General features: G+C 36.3%; 1 long non-coding RNA gene across 1 annotated transcript; it reads left to right on the plus strand.

The window, feature by feature from the left end:
• The first annotated feature begins 1,999 nt into the window (after positions 1–1,999).
• Positions 2,000–9,966, plus strand: LOC143895661 (uncharacterized). Its single transcript, XR_013256392.1, has 3 exons — positions 2,000–2,270; positions 9,369–9,455; positions 9,670–9,966. It is a non-coding gene; the product is annotated as an uncharacterized LOC143895661 (long non-coding RNA).
• Positions 9,967–13,134: the final 3,168 nt, after the last annotated feature.

Consider the following 13,134-nt stretch of genomic DNA (forward strand, 5'->3'; position numbering starts at 1 on the left):
TAATTGTATTAATTGTATTAATTGTATTAATTGTATTAATTGTATTAATTGTATTAATTGTATTAATTGTATTAATTGTATTAATTGTATTAATTGTATTTATTGTATTTATTGTATTTATTGTATTTATTGTATTTATTGTATTTATTGTATTTATTGTATTTATTGTATTTATTGTATTTATTGTATTTATTGTATTTATTGTATTTATTGTATTTATTGTATTTATTGTATTTATATTGTATTTATTGTATTTATATTGTATTTATTGTATTTATTGTATTTATTGTATTTACTGAAATGACTCTGGTTTGATTGGGTTTTTCATGGGTTTTCCCCAATCCATGCAACAAATGTTGAACCAATTGTAAATTTCCCAAGTGACATTAAGATATGTAAAATGTACTTTCTTAAGTAGCCAATGGGCTAAATAAATACATCAACATCTCTCTCTCTCTCCCCCTCTCTCCCTCTCCCTCTCCCTCTCTCTCTCTCTTTCTCTCTTTCTCTCTCTCGAACGCTTTTATTCTCTCTAAACCTACAAAACACGATGGACACGAATAAACTCGGAGCGTAATCTTCGTCAATGGCGTATCGCGACGAATGAATTCTCCCTCTCCCTCTGGCGTTCTCGCATGCCAAATAATCATCGCGCATGACATCGCGGACTCGCACAATGTTTGTTTCGTTTTTGGGAGAGTTTCGGGAAATTTTTCGCGGTAATCGTGACGGCGCACTCCGAACGCGGAAACATGAACTCAGGCAATTAGATAATGCATATTTACGCAACATTGGACCACGCAATTCCGAATTAATGAACTCGCGATGTGTGGCACGTTAATTAAAGTTTGAATTTAACTTTATGCGCGCGTATGTATACGTTCGTATGTCTGCCAAAAGTATTACGGCAACTGCGTGTCGGGACCCGTAAATGTACGCCTGCAAAAAAAGACGAAAGGATAAGGAGAAGGAGGAAGAGAAGGAGAATTTCGAATTATGTCGATGTCATCGTGAGTGCCGCGAATCGACGTTGCGCGTTATATGTGTTCCGTTGTTTCCACGTGCGCGGGAATACGCTATACGCATAATAGCTAGTGAACACTTGAGTCATAAGATTGCCGTGGATACTTGCCAAGGTAATATCAAACTTTAAGCTCCGCCCCAGGACCATCCAACCACCCACGCATCCACGCACGTGCGCCACGCTGTGCACATGCATGTATAATACATATATATGTCGCACACGCAGACATGACAATCGCGATAGTAAGCTTCGTTATCACGCACGTCCACGTGTGAGCCGATACTCCACGGCTTAGCTCCTTTATACCCCCCTTGACCGGCCGGCGACTCCCTTCAACGACATGATCCTGGTTATGGATTGCCCCAAGACAAATTAACGACCGGCGCCACGAGTAAGCGCCCACTGTCGTTTACATGGCGGCGTAATTTTGCCATTTAAAAAATCACCTTTTCCTTCCACATACTTTGCTTAATAAATTGAATACCCACACAGCTCATAATATTGCAGAAATATTGCAGTAATAATGCAATATAGTAGAAATATTACGTATTACAATGAAATATTTCAGAAATATTACTTATGTATTACACGTTTTTAAATAATATTGAAATATTACAGTAATATTGCTGCAATATATTGTTGAAATATAATACTTTAAGTAGCAAAATAATGTCAAATGACATTTTAATGACATCTTATTGACGTCATTAAAACGTTATTAAGGTATCACACAATCATACGTATTGCACAGATAATATATACCAGTTAAAGAATTTTGGACTGAAAGAAAGAAAAATCTAAATCAAAAAATGTGATGAAATCAAAAGAGACTGACATGTACTTTTGGGGAATAAAAGTGATTAAGATAAATTTTATAAGTAGTGGTATTTAATTTTATAACTTGTTATTTGTTTTGTAATAATAAAAGGTAATTATATATACAATTAATTTTTAATTAAAAACCAGTAAGTAAATTGATAATAAAATAAATGGATAACATTTAAAATTTATATTTCTTATATAATCAATATTAAACTTTTCAAATTACGAGTTTGTTACACGGATAAACAGAACGTTTCTGAGTGCGTAAGTGGAAGGAAGAACGCTATAATGTGTGTGGCTATGCGCTTGGTCGCAGCACCGACCCCCATCATTCCCGATCTTCTCTCGCTGTCTCTTGTATGGCTCCGTGGGACCACGCAATCACGTGTACGACACCGCACAGAAACAATTGTTTTAATTTCAGGTAATTTTTCTTCATTTAATAAATATTGTTCACACAAATATTTTTAAAAGCATTTTTGTATAATTATTACTAATATGTACATTGTACATATATATGGGCGCTACTATACTTTTGCCGAGCGGTATTCTACCTTAGTCAGCTATACTTATTCTAACTTATTTAGCTACTGGTGCGTGAGTAGGAGTTGGCCCAAAGATTGTGAATCGCAAGGGGTAGCAAGGAAGATGACACAGGTTTGCATTTGACGATTGATATATATTTACACTATATACAACTGTGAATGTGTCAGTGTTTGTAATGTTATTTGCTTGAGAATGATTCTGCTTCCTGTCGGTTTGGTCTGCGTGACCGCGTTTCTTCCTTTCTTCCTTGGGCTGGTTTCTGTGAAAGTCGAAGGCGACCGAGCGCCGTGGTTGGCCGGGCGACTTGCGCCTCGTAGGCGACTCGCGCCGAGGGAGCGGCTGCTAGCGCTGTAGGCGACTGGCGTCGAGGAAGCGACTCGCGCTATAAAGGCGACCGGCGCCGAGGAAGCGGCTAGCGCTGTAGGCAACCGACGCCGAGGAAGCGACTCGACTCGCGCTGTACAGGCGACCGGCGCCGAGAGAGCGACTAGCGCTGTGGAGGCGACCAGCTCCGAGGAGTAGGCGTCTTGCGCCGAGTAAGCGACTAGCGCTGTATAGGCTTTAGCGTCCGAGCGCCCTGTGCCTTTGGCGACTCGCGCCGGGAAGAATTGCTTGAGCTTGTAGGGGGTCTCTCTTTATACTCGTTGGTGCAAAACTTAGAACTCGCGAAGCTGCCCCGGCGATGCGACGCCTAGCGGCGTTGCTGCGAACTGCCGGTATTGCAGGCATCGCGCAGGGATGTATCATTGGTAACGTGGACCGCCACATATATATTTGGCGATTTGTCTATAAATCCAAAAATAAAGATTACGTGGCATAATAGTCTGCAAAAACCACGTTAATATCATAAAAATCATTTCAATGACCATCTTAATATACATGGGGCATTCTCCGTGAAATCAGACACCCCCTCTGTCCAAAAATTGGAGTCACCTAAAAAATTCTTTCGGGGCTCATTTTATAGCTACACATATGTAGTTTTAGTAGAGCTGCGGCCTTTTGAAAAATCAACATGGCGGACCCCAATATGGTGGCCGAAGTCTGCGGGTAACGAGGTACGACAGATGAAATCGTTACTTGGAAGTTATAAACTGTCATAGAAAAATTTGTTAATGTGTTTATTTAGTAGTTAGCATTGAATCCATGGAAAAAATAAATTTTTAGTTTGTCCAAAACCAATATGGCGGCCAAATTATCCGTGAAATGCTAAAAAATAACTATTTCGTTCTTTAAAACGTACAAACTGCGTTCAATTTTCATGAAAATTTATATCATGATACATTTTAAGATATTAATCATAAATTAACAATTGGGACGTCGTATTTGAATATAACGAAACCCAATATGGCGGCTGTATATTCCAAAAATGTTAAAAACGAATGACGTCGATATTCAAATCATACAAACTCTTTCCAATTACACATTTTGTTGCTTGCAATTTGTTAAGTGTTCCTAGGTAATTGTGAGGTGCAGAATCCAAGTATACCGTCAGATTTGTGGTCTATCAGATCTAGTTTACGAGATACGGCATATATGCCTTAGTATCTGAATAAGTCCATAAACCGATAAAAAATCATCTCATTTGTTAACTTAAGTACATTTCTGGTTACACTGGTCGACAAAATATGAACTTTTTCTCTATTTTGACATTGAATAAGTAAGTGAAGGCAAGACAGGTAGTTTTTCGAGCCAGTGAAATCAAGAGAGAGAGACTGTCCAGCCAGTGAAGGCAGGAGAGACAGATTGTCCGGCCAGTGAAGGCAGGAGAGACAGACTGCCCAGCCAGTGAAGGCAGGAGAGACAGATTGTCCGGCCAGTGAAGGCAGGAGAAATAGATTGTCCGGCCAGTGAAGGCAGGAGAAACAGATTGTCCGGCCAGTGAAGGCAAGAGAGACAGACTGTCCAGCCAGTGAAGGCAGGAGAGACAGATTGTCCGGCCAGTGAAGACAGGAGAGACAGACTGTCCGGCCAGTGAAGGCAGGAGAGACAGATTGTCCGGCCAGTGAAGGCAGGAGAAATAGATTGTCCGGCCAGTGAAGGCAGGAGAAACAGATTGTCCGGCCAGTGAAGGCAAGAGAGACAGACTGTCCAGCCAGTGAAGGCAGGAGAAACAGATTGTCCGGCCAGTGAAGGCAGGAGAGACAGACTGTCCGGCCAGTGAAGGCAGGAGAGACAGATTGTCCGGCCAGTGAAGGCAGGAGAAATAAATTGTCCGGCCAGTGAAGGCAGGAGAAACAGATTGTCCGGCCAGTGAAAGCAAGAGAGACAGACTGTCCAGCCAGTGAAGGCAGGAGAGACAGATTGTCCGGCCAGTGAAGGCAGGAGAGACAGACTGTCCGGCCAGTGAAGGCAGGAGAGACAGATTGTCCGGCCAGTGAAGGCAGGAGAGACAGATTGTCCGACCAGTAAAAGCAAGAGAAACAGATTGTCCGGCCAGTGAAGACAAGAGACAGACTGTCCAGCCAGCGAAGAAAAAAAATTATTCTGTATTCACTGGGAAAATAATCAAAAATAAAAAAATAATAAAAATTCTTAAAATTTTGAAAAAGTAAAAAAAAAAGCAATTAAAAAATACTGTACACTCAAATTAATAATAATTAGAACGAGTCTGTATGATTTGAATATCGACGTCATTATTTTTTAACATTTTTCGAATATACAGCCGCCATATTGGGTTTCGTTATATTCAAATACGACGTCCCAATTGTTAATTTATGATCAACATCTTAAAATGTATCATGATATAAATTTTCATGAAAATTGAACGCAGTTTGTACGTTTTAAAGAACAAAATAGTTATTTTTTAGCATTTCACGGATAATTTGGCCGCCATCCCGCGAAAAACGATTGTATTAAAACCGTATTAAAAGCTTATATGAATTTATTAAGAATCTTATTAGAATCGAATATGCAAATCAATTATAATTTAAATATGTCATATTTAAATCAAATTAAAGTACCCCATCTTATTTAATCTATATATGGATTAAACTGGACCTTGCTTTGTTAAAATATGCAAAATCAGCCGCACAGACCAAAAAAAAATGCAGAGTTAATATGGTTTTAATTTGCCAAATGTGGATTAAATATGGTAATAAATTCAAAATTAATTTGTTAAATATAATTATATATAATCATATATATTAAATATAACTCAAATATAATCATATAAGTCAAATATAATCATATAAGTCAAATATAATCATATAAGTCATATAAGTCAAATTTGTCATATATAAATGTTATTTGATCTTATTAGAATTTTATATTATTTTGTTTTAAATTTAAAGTTATACCAATTTAAACTTAAACAAGATTATATAAAATTTTATTTTTTAAGCGTGCTACTTTATTATAAGAGTAGACTTCACGATATAAAACTGATACAAAAATTGTGTCGTTCCGAGACAGTGTCGTGTCTTCTTGATACCGTAATCTTATAACACTCTTTGTCAAATTTTAATTACGAGAAACAGATCACATCGAATGCCATCTATCGGATACTTTGAGATGCATTATTCTGATCTGATCATATATAATCTTATATGACTATATTATTTTTTTTTTAATTTGAATCAAATATTTTACATGTTAAGTTCGACAAATAAAGAAACAAATTTTACCGCAAATATTATTTAAACATTATTTAAACAAAATTACGTTTTAATAAGAATCAAATTAAAACCAAAGGGCCTAGCGGAATAAGCATGTGAAATTGGCCCTTGATCATACAGAGCTGACATTAATGTCACAAGTTAGTACCAATATGATAAAACTTTCCACCAAACATTATTTTAAAAAATCCACTTTTTTATAAGTTATGCAGGGAGAAAGTAAAATAAAGAAATGTATTTTTCTCGAAAACCACTTGACCGATCTTGATGAAAAAAATATATGTTATGTAGACTAATAAAACTAATTAACAAAAAAATGTCCAAAATGTTTGTCAAAAAAAAAGATCAAAAAAAATATTTGAACTTTTTAATATTTTTTTAGGGTGATATTTTTGAGGTACTTCTTTGAAATTTTTACGGAAATTTCTCTTAAAGTGTCCACTATAACATATATTTTTTTTAATTTTTTTTAAATGGTGGAACATAGTTAAAAATACGAAAATTGTAAGCGTCGCGTCACTCCGGCGCACCAGTGCAGTGCCATTCCGCGTTGCGGGTGTTCGATGTAACTTATTTACTAGCACATATGTACGTCTGCAATTAGCTTATAATATGTATACTTTTTAATTTTTATAGTTTCCAGAGTTTACTACGTGGAGGTTGCAGTACGGTTTTAAACTCCTTATTGGGGGCTTTTTTAACGTGAGTCCCTTCGCCTCTCACTATATATTTCCGCAAAATCGGGGTGCTTTTTTAACGTGAGTCCTCTCGCCTTTCACTACGTTTCCGTAAAATCAGGGTGCTTTTTTAACGTGAGTCCCTTCGCCTCTCACTACGTTTTCGTAAAATCAGGGTGCTTTTTTAACGTGAGTCCCTTCGCCTCTCACTACGTTTCCGTAAAATCGGGGTGCTTTTTGAATGTAAGACCTCTCGCTTCTCATTACGCCTTACACCTACGATTTTATTTAATCTTCTTCACTATCACTGTCTATTACTGGAATGTTATTTGTTTTTTTAAACAGATTGCTCAGTATTTCTGCTGGTTTCAAAATTTTCGCTAAATATCTTGCATGAAATAGATAATATATAATTGCAGCAATATGACAGCAGCATCCAATTGTTCGTAGCCCATTAGCGATCTGTTTAAGAAAACAAATAACATTCCAGTAATAGACAGTGTGTGATAGTGAAGAAGATTAAATAAATCGTAGGTGTAGGGTGTAATGAGAGACGAGGGGTCTTACATTCAAAAAGCACCCCGATTTTACGGAAACGTAGTGAGAGGCAAAGAGACTCACGTTAAAAAAGCACCCTGATTTTACGGAAACGTAGTGAAAAGCGAAGGGACTCACGTTAAAAAAACACCCCGATTTTACGGAAACGTAGTGAGAGGCGAAGGGACTCACGTTAAAAAAGCACCCTGATTTTACGGAAACGTAGTGAAAGGCGAGGGGACTCCGTTAAAAAAGCACCCCAATAAGGAGTTTAAAACCGTGTGCAACCTCCACGTGGTAAACTCTAAAAACTATAAAAATTAAAAAGTATACATATTATAGGCTATAATTGCAGACGTACATATGTGCTAGTAAAGTTACATCGAACACCCGCAACGCGGAATGGCACTGCACTGTGCGCCGGAGTGACGCGACGCTTACGATTTTCGTATTTTTAACTATGTTCCACCATTTAAAAAAAATTGAAAAAAATATATGTTATAGTGGACATTTTAAGAAAAATTTTCGTAAAAATAATTTCAAAGGGGTACCTCGAAAATATCACCCTAAAAAAAAATATTTAAAAATTCAAATATTTTTTTTGGTCTTTTTTTTGGCAAACATTTTAGACATTTTTTTTGTTAATTAGATTTATTAGTCTACATAACATATATTTTTTTCATCAAGATCGGTCAAGTGGTTTTCGAGAAAAATATATTTCTTTATTTTACTTTCTCCTTGCATAACTTCTAAAAAAATGAATTTTTTTAAATAATATTTGGTGGAAAGTTTTATCATATTGGTACTAACTTGTGACATTAATGTCAGCTTTGTATAATCAATGATTTTAGTTATATTTATATTAGATCGTTTTTCGCGGGATATTGGTTTTGGACAAACTAAAAATTTATTTTTTCCATGGATTCAATGCTAACTACTAAATAAACACATTAACACATTTTTCTATGACAGTCTATAACTTCCAAGTAACGATTTCATCTGTCGTACCTCGTTACCCGCAGACTTCGGCCACCATATTGGGGTCCGCCATGTTGATTTTTCAAAAGGCCGCAGCTCTACTAAAACTACATATGTGTAGCTATAAAATGAGCCCCGAAAGAATTTTTTAGGTGACTCCAATTTTTGGACAGAGGGGGTGTCTGATTTCACGGAGAATGCCCCACATATATTTGCCTTTATAACCTTATTGAACGAGTCTCTAATGAAATTATTTATTAACGGCTTTGTACTTAAATCTTGATGCTAACTTAACCTTAAAATTTTTAACAGTTTAATCCAACTGGAGCCCTTAGTTGGAAATACGTGATAGAATTAAATATGCCGATTCCAAATCTCTTAAAAAAAACAGTTTAATCATTAATTAAATGATTTAAAGGGTCATGCCTAGTTGGAAGTGCATAATTTTTGGGGATTTTTATAACAAAATCAATTTATTTTTTTTTTACAACAAAAAGTTTACATCAAAAGTACATATATTGCACAACATTCAGAATTTTTTTCGTTGAAAAATATTGTAAATTAATTAAGTTACGACCACTCTTGATTTTTCAGAGGTGTTATGCGGTGACCACGATAACTCCAAGCCAAATCATCTGAAATCAAAAATCCAAAAAGATTTTGTTAGTATATGAATATATCTTGTTCGCGAACGAAAGGTTTTTTTTTAATAAAAACTTTTTTTTTATTAAAGAAAAACAAAAAATTAAAAACCTGAAAAATTGCGCTTTTCCTTAAAACGGCCGCCATTTTATCAAAAATTAATTTTTCAAAAAATCCTTCGTTCACGAACAAGATATATTCATATACTAACAGAATCTTTTTGGTTTTTTGATATCAGATGATTTGGCTTGGAGTTATCGTGGTTACCACACGACACCTCTGAAAAATCAGGAGTGGCTGTAACTTCCTTAATTTGCAATATTTTTCAACGAAAAAAATTCTGAATGTTGTTCAATATATGTACTTTTGATATCAACTTTTTGTTGTAAGAAAAAATAAATTGATTTTCTTATAAAAATCCCCGAAAATCATGCCCTTCCAACTAGGCATGACCTCTTAACTATAATTATTTAACCATTTACATGATTTTATAATATATAATTATTGTTCTTATGCTATATATTACAGTATTGCTTTCCATCAGTGGATGTTCATGCAGTCCAGAGCAGCACCAAGTAGTTTGATAGAAGAGCAAAAGATTTATTTATTAGATATGTAAGTAAGAAAAAGTTAAATTTGATATAAACCATACTTTCCAATATTAATCGTCAATACTGAAAATCTAAAGTATACGTGAAACATCAACTACAGATTTTCAGTATACATAGATAGTGAATATCACAATACAGATTCATACTTAACCTACTTTTATGTTTAAAATATATAAATAGATGTAAATAATAATTACTGTTTTTGTATTATGTTGCAGTGTTACGTTGCTTTCCATCAGTGGAAGTTCACGCAGAGCAGCAACAAGCAGTTTGATTTCTATCAAACTCTTCTGAGCGACAGCTTTATTTATTAGATACATAAGTAAGAAAAATTTAAACTAGGTATAAACTGCGTTCCAATATTTTAATATCCAGTACTGAAAATCTAAAATGTATGTATAACATTAACCATAGATTTTCAGTATAGACAGTGAATATCGGAACACGTCATACTTAACCCCGTACTCTTATGTTTTAATATGTAATTATGTATGAAATAAACAGGGTGATTTTTATTTCGTGTGCCAATCACCTCCGCTATAATTATCTCAGAGAGCATTGATTTATTGGAAAAATGTTTCAGATAAAAGTTGGAGAGTTAAAGGAGGACCAATAGACAATTTTATTAGATTTAGAGTCCGGGACCTGTGTTGAGCCTAATAGGATCCAAGTCAAATTATTTAAATAGAAACCCCTATTTTTATGGTATCATCTTTTTCCACTAATTAATATGAACAACTTTTGTTCTGAAACATTTTTTTATTTGCCTTATATTTTTTGAGATATTCAAGGAAAACTTGATATTTTTTTCAATATTTAGCTTACAATAGATGTTTGTCAATAAATGTTCGTCGGAGTGAAAAGTGGGACAGGACTTTTTGACTTAATTTGATTTCAAGAATATATTGTTGCAATAGTATTCTGTTGTGAGGCGGAAGTCGCCGTGTCGTTATTTCGACACCTAGCTGCCAGCGCTTCTTCCGAATATTGCCAAATCCACCTGAGCTGGCATTCCGGGTGTTGCAAGTGGCATCCCGGTCACTCACCCGGAAGCAAAAGCGCTGACAGCTAAGTCAGCATCGCGGAAGCAAATACGCGAGTGATAAAAGCCCGCCCTTCCGAGAAGCGGCGGGCAGTCTAGAACGTAAGACTAATCGCGCACGATCAACGAAAACTATCCTATTGAGAACGCCCGCGAGTCAGGGCAACGAAATCAACGAAACAAGTGTATCAAGAATAAAAGGTTTTTTATTAAAATATCGTCAAGTAGAAAACTCTGGCAACATCATTCCTCCTTCCTCCCGGCGGATCCAAAAGAACTCCGTGCCGATCCCTCGAATCAGAGGTACGGCACAACAATTCTAATTTCTTTAAATAATTGTGTACACACACACACATGAAAGCTTCAAGAAAATGTGTACACAAATATTTAAAAAAATTAGGGTATTATTGCAATAGCATATTCTTGAGACCATATCAAGTCAAAAAGTCTTGTATCATTTTTCCCTCCGACAAGCATTTATTAAGATATAAGCTAAATATTAAAAAAATTTTATCAAATTTTTCTTGAATATCTCAAAAAGTATAAAGCAAATAAAAAATGTTTTAGACAAAAGTTGTTTATATTAATTAGTAGAAAAAAATAATGTAATAAAAAGAGGGAGTTTTTATTTAAAAAATTTGACTTGGACCCTACTGGGCTCAACATGGGTTCCAGACTCAAAATCTAATAAGATCATCCATAGTTCCTCTATAAACCCTCCAACTTTTACCTGAAACATTTTTGTGAATTGGTGAGCACTTCTTTATCGACGCTGATCGAGTTCGGCTACGGCTCCAGCATCCCCGCTCACCGATTCTTACATATACATACAAAGCGCAGCTGTGTGACCGGACGGAGGTTCGGTGTTACCATCACTCGCTCTTATGCTTGGTTCATACGGTCGCCACTCGGTTTTGATCTATGCCTACCGAGAAAGATTAATGGAATTTACTGACCCTTTCGATGACTTGCACTAATTCCCCTTTTCTGTTTGTTTCAGGTTCTTCTCGTAGACTCTGGATCTCCGCTGGACCGCTCCGTGGACCGTCTCAGGACTGCAGCTGCGCACCACTGACTACGTCTCAGGACCTTCGCTGGACCGTCGCGGAATCTCACGCCTCTGATTGGATCGTGGAACGCCGACAGGTAAGTAATAGGAATCAGGTACGAGTCTCTTATCAGGATCGTCGCACACGAAATAAATTTGTAATCTTTGTAGCTGGTAAAATATGTAATATATTTCTTCGTTTCAGATTACAATTAATAATCGCGCACACGAGTTTTTCGAAGTTGCCGTATACGACTGCGTGTACTTTGACAAACGTTAGTGTTCATTTCTATGTCGCTACTCCGACAAGTTCTTTTCTTTACGCGCCCGGCGCGGGATCTTCCCGTCTCAATCGTAACTCTACGTCTCCTTATTGCGAGGAGATGGAAATCGTTAGCCGACCGTTCGCTCCGATATCTCGGGAGAGACTCCTCGAATCTTCCACGTCGCTCGACTCCCTCACTCTCTACATTGGTTCCCCACTATCGTTCTGTGATCACGCTATCCACAGATGTGTCTGCATGATCGTTCGGAACTACGCAGCAACTGACGCAAACAATTTTTTTGTGTCGCTTTCACTTTTCGGAACAAAAGCTGTTTTTCGACCTTCAACCACCATTACATTTATGTATTCCGGACTTCCCCTTAATCGCATTCTATAAGAAAATTCATGGGGATACGCAATCAACGACATTAGTTTTTTAACTAAACTCAATGTTTTTATTGCTGAAAACCCGCCTTGCTTTTGCTATCAACCAACAAGTGATTTGCAATTGTGTATAAATCTTATACTAGTTTCAGAATTAATAAACGTAAATGAACAAATTGGTGAGGTATTGATTCAATATATAATCATCAATCTTTATAAGAAGAAAGAACTTTGTTTTAATATGCCTTAGATCAAAACTATACTATCCCAAAATAAATTCACATGATCCCGACTTTAGTTACTTATTGTTAACTAACGCTTACATCTACCTTAATTCTAACGGTCTTTATAATGAAAAATAATCGTACAATATTCCTTATACACAAAACAAATTGATTTCGATCATGTCTCATGACTCGCTATATTTTCTAATAGGACAACATAATACGAAGTAAACTAAACATGATCGGAAGAAACATCAAAATACCTAGTCGTAATTTTCTTATCTTATAAACGTAAATACCCAACACCATAATATTTGATTCACTTTGGTTAAATCATATTAATATCTAGATTGCCGGATTCGGCATGATGGCTGGCTGAGACTTTTTTGCATCACTGTCGTGATCTCCAGTCCTGGCTTCCGTACCCTCGTCGTCCACCAGCTCCTCGATGATGGGGCCGTCGTCCAATTTAGTGATGATGACCTTAGGATCAATTTTCCCAACGTCTTTGCGGGCGCCCTTCGTCGGTATGGCAGCTATAGACAGCAGGCGGCTGCAGCTGAACTCGATCAGCGTCGATAAAAAAGTGCTCACTGATTCTTACTCATACATACGGAGCACCTAACCTTGCATCTTCCACTGGTCTAAGTAATATCTTTTTTGTTAGGCTTCAAATCTTACTTCTAATTGCACGATATTATTCCTGACAGTTTTTTGTAA

The sequence above is a fragment of the Temnothorax americanus genome, unplaced genomic scaffold, assembly GCF_048541705.1.
Source record: "Temnothorax americanus isolate GAGA-0224 unplaced genomic scaffold, ASM4854170v1 Scaffold161, whole genome shotgun sequence".
NCBI lineage: Eukaryota > Metazoa > Arthropoda > Insecta > Hymenoptera > Formicidae > Temnothorax > Temnothorax americanus.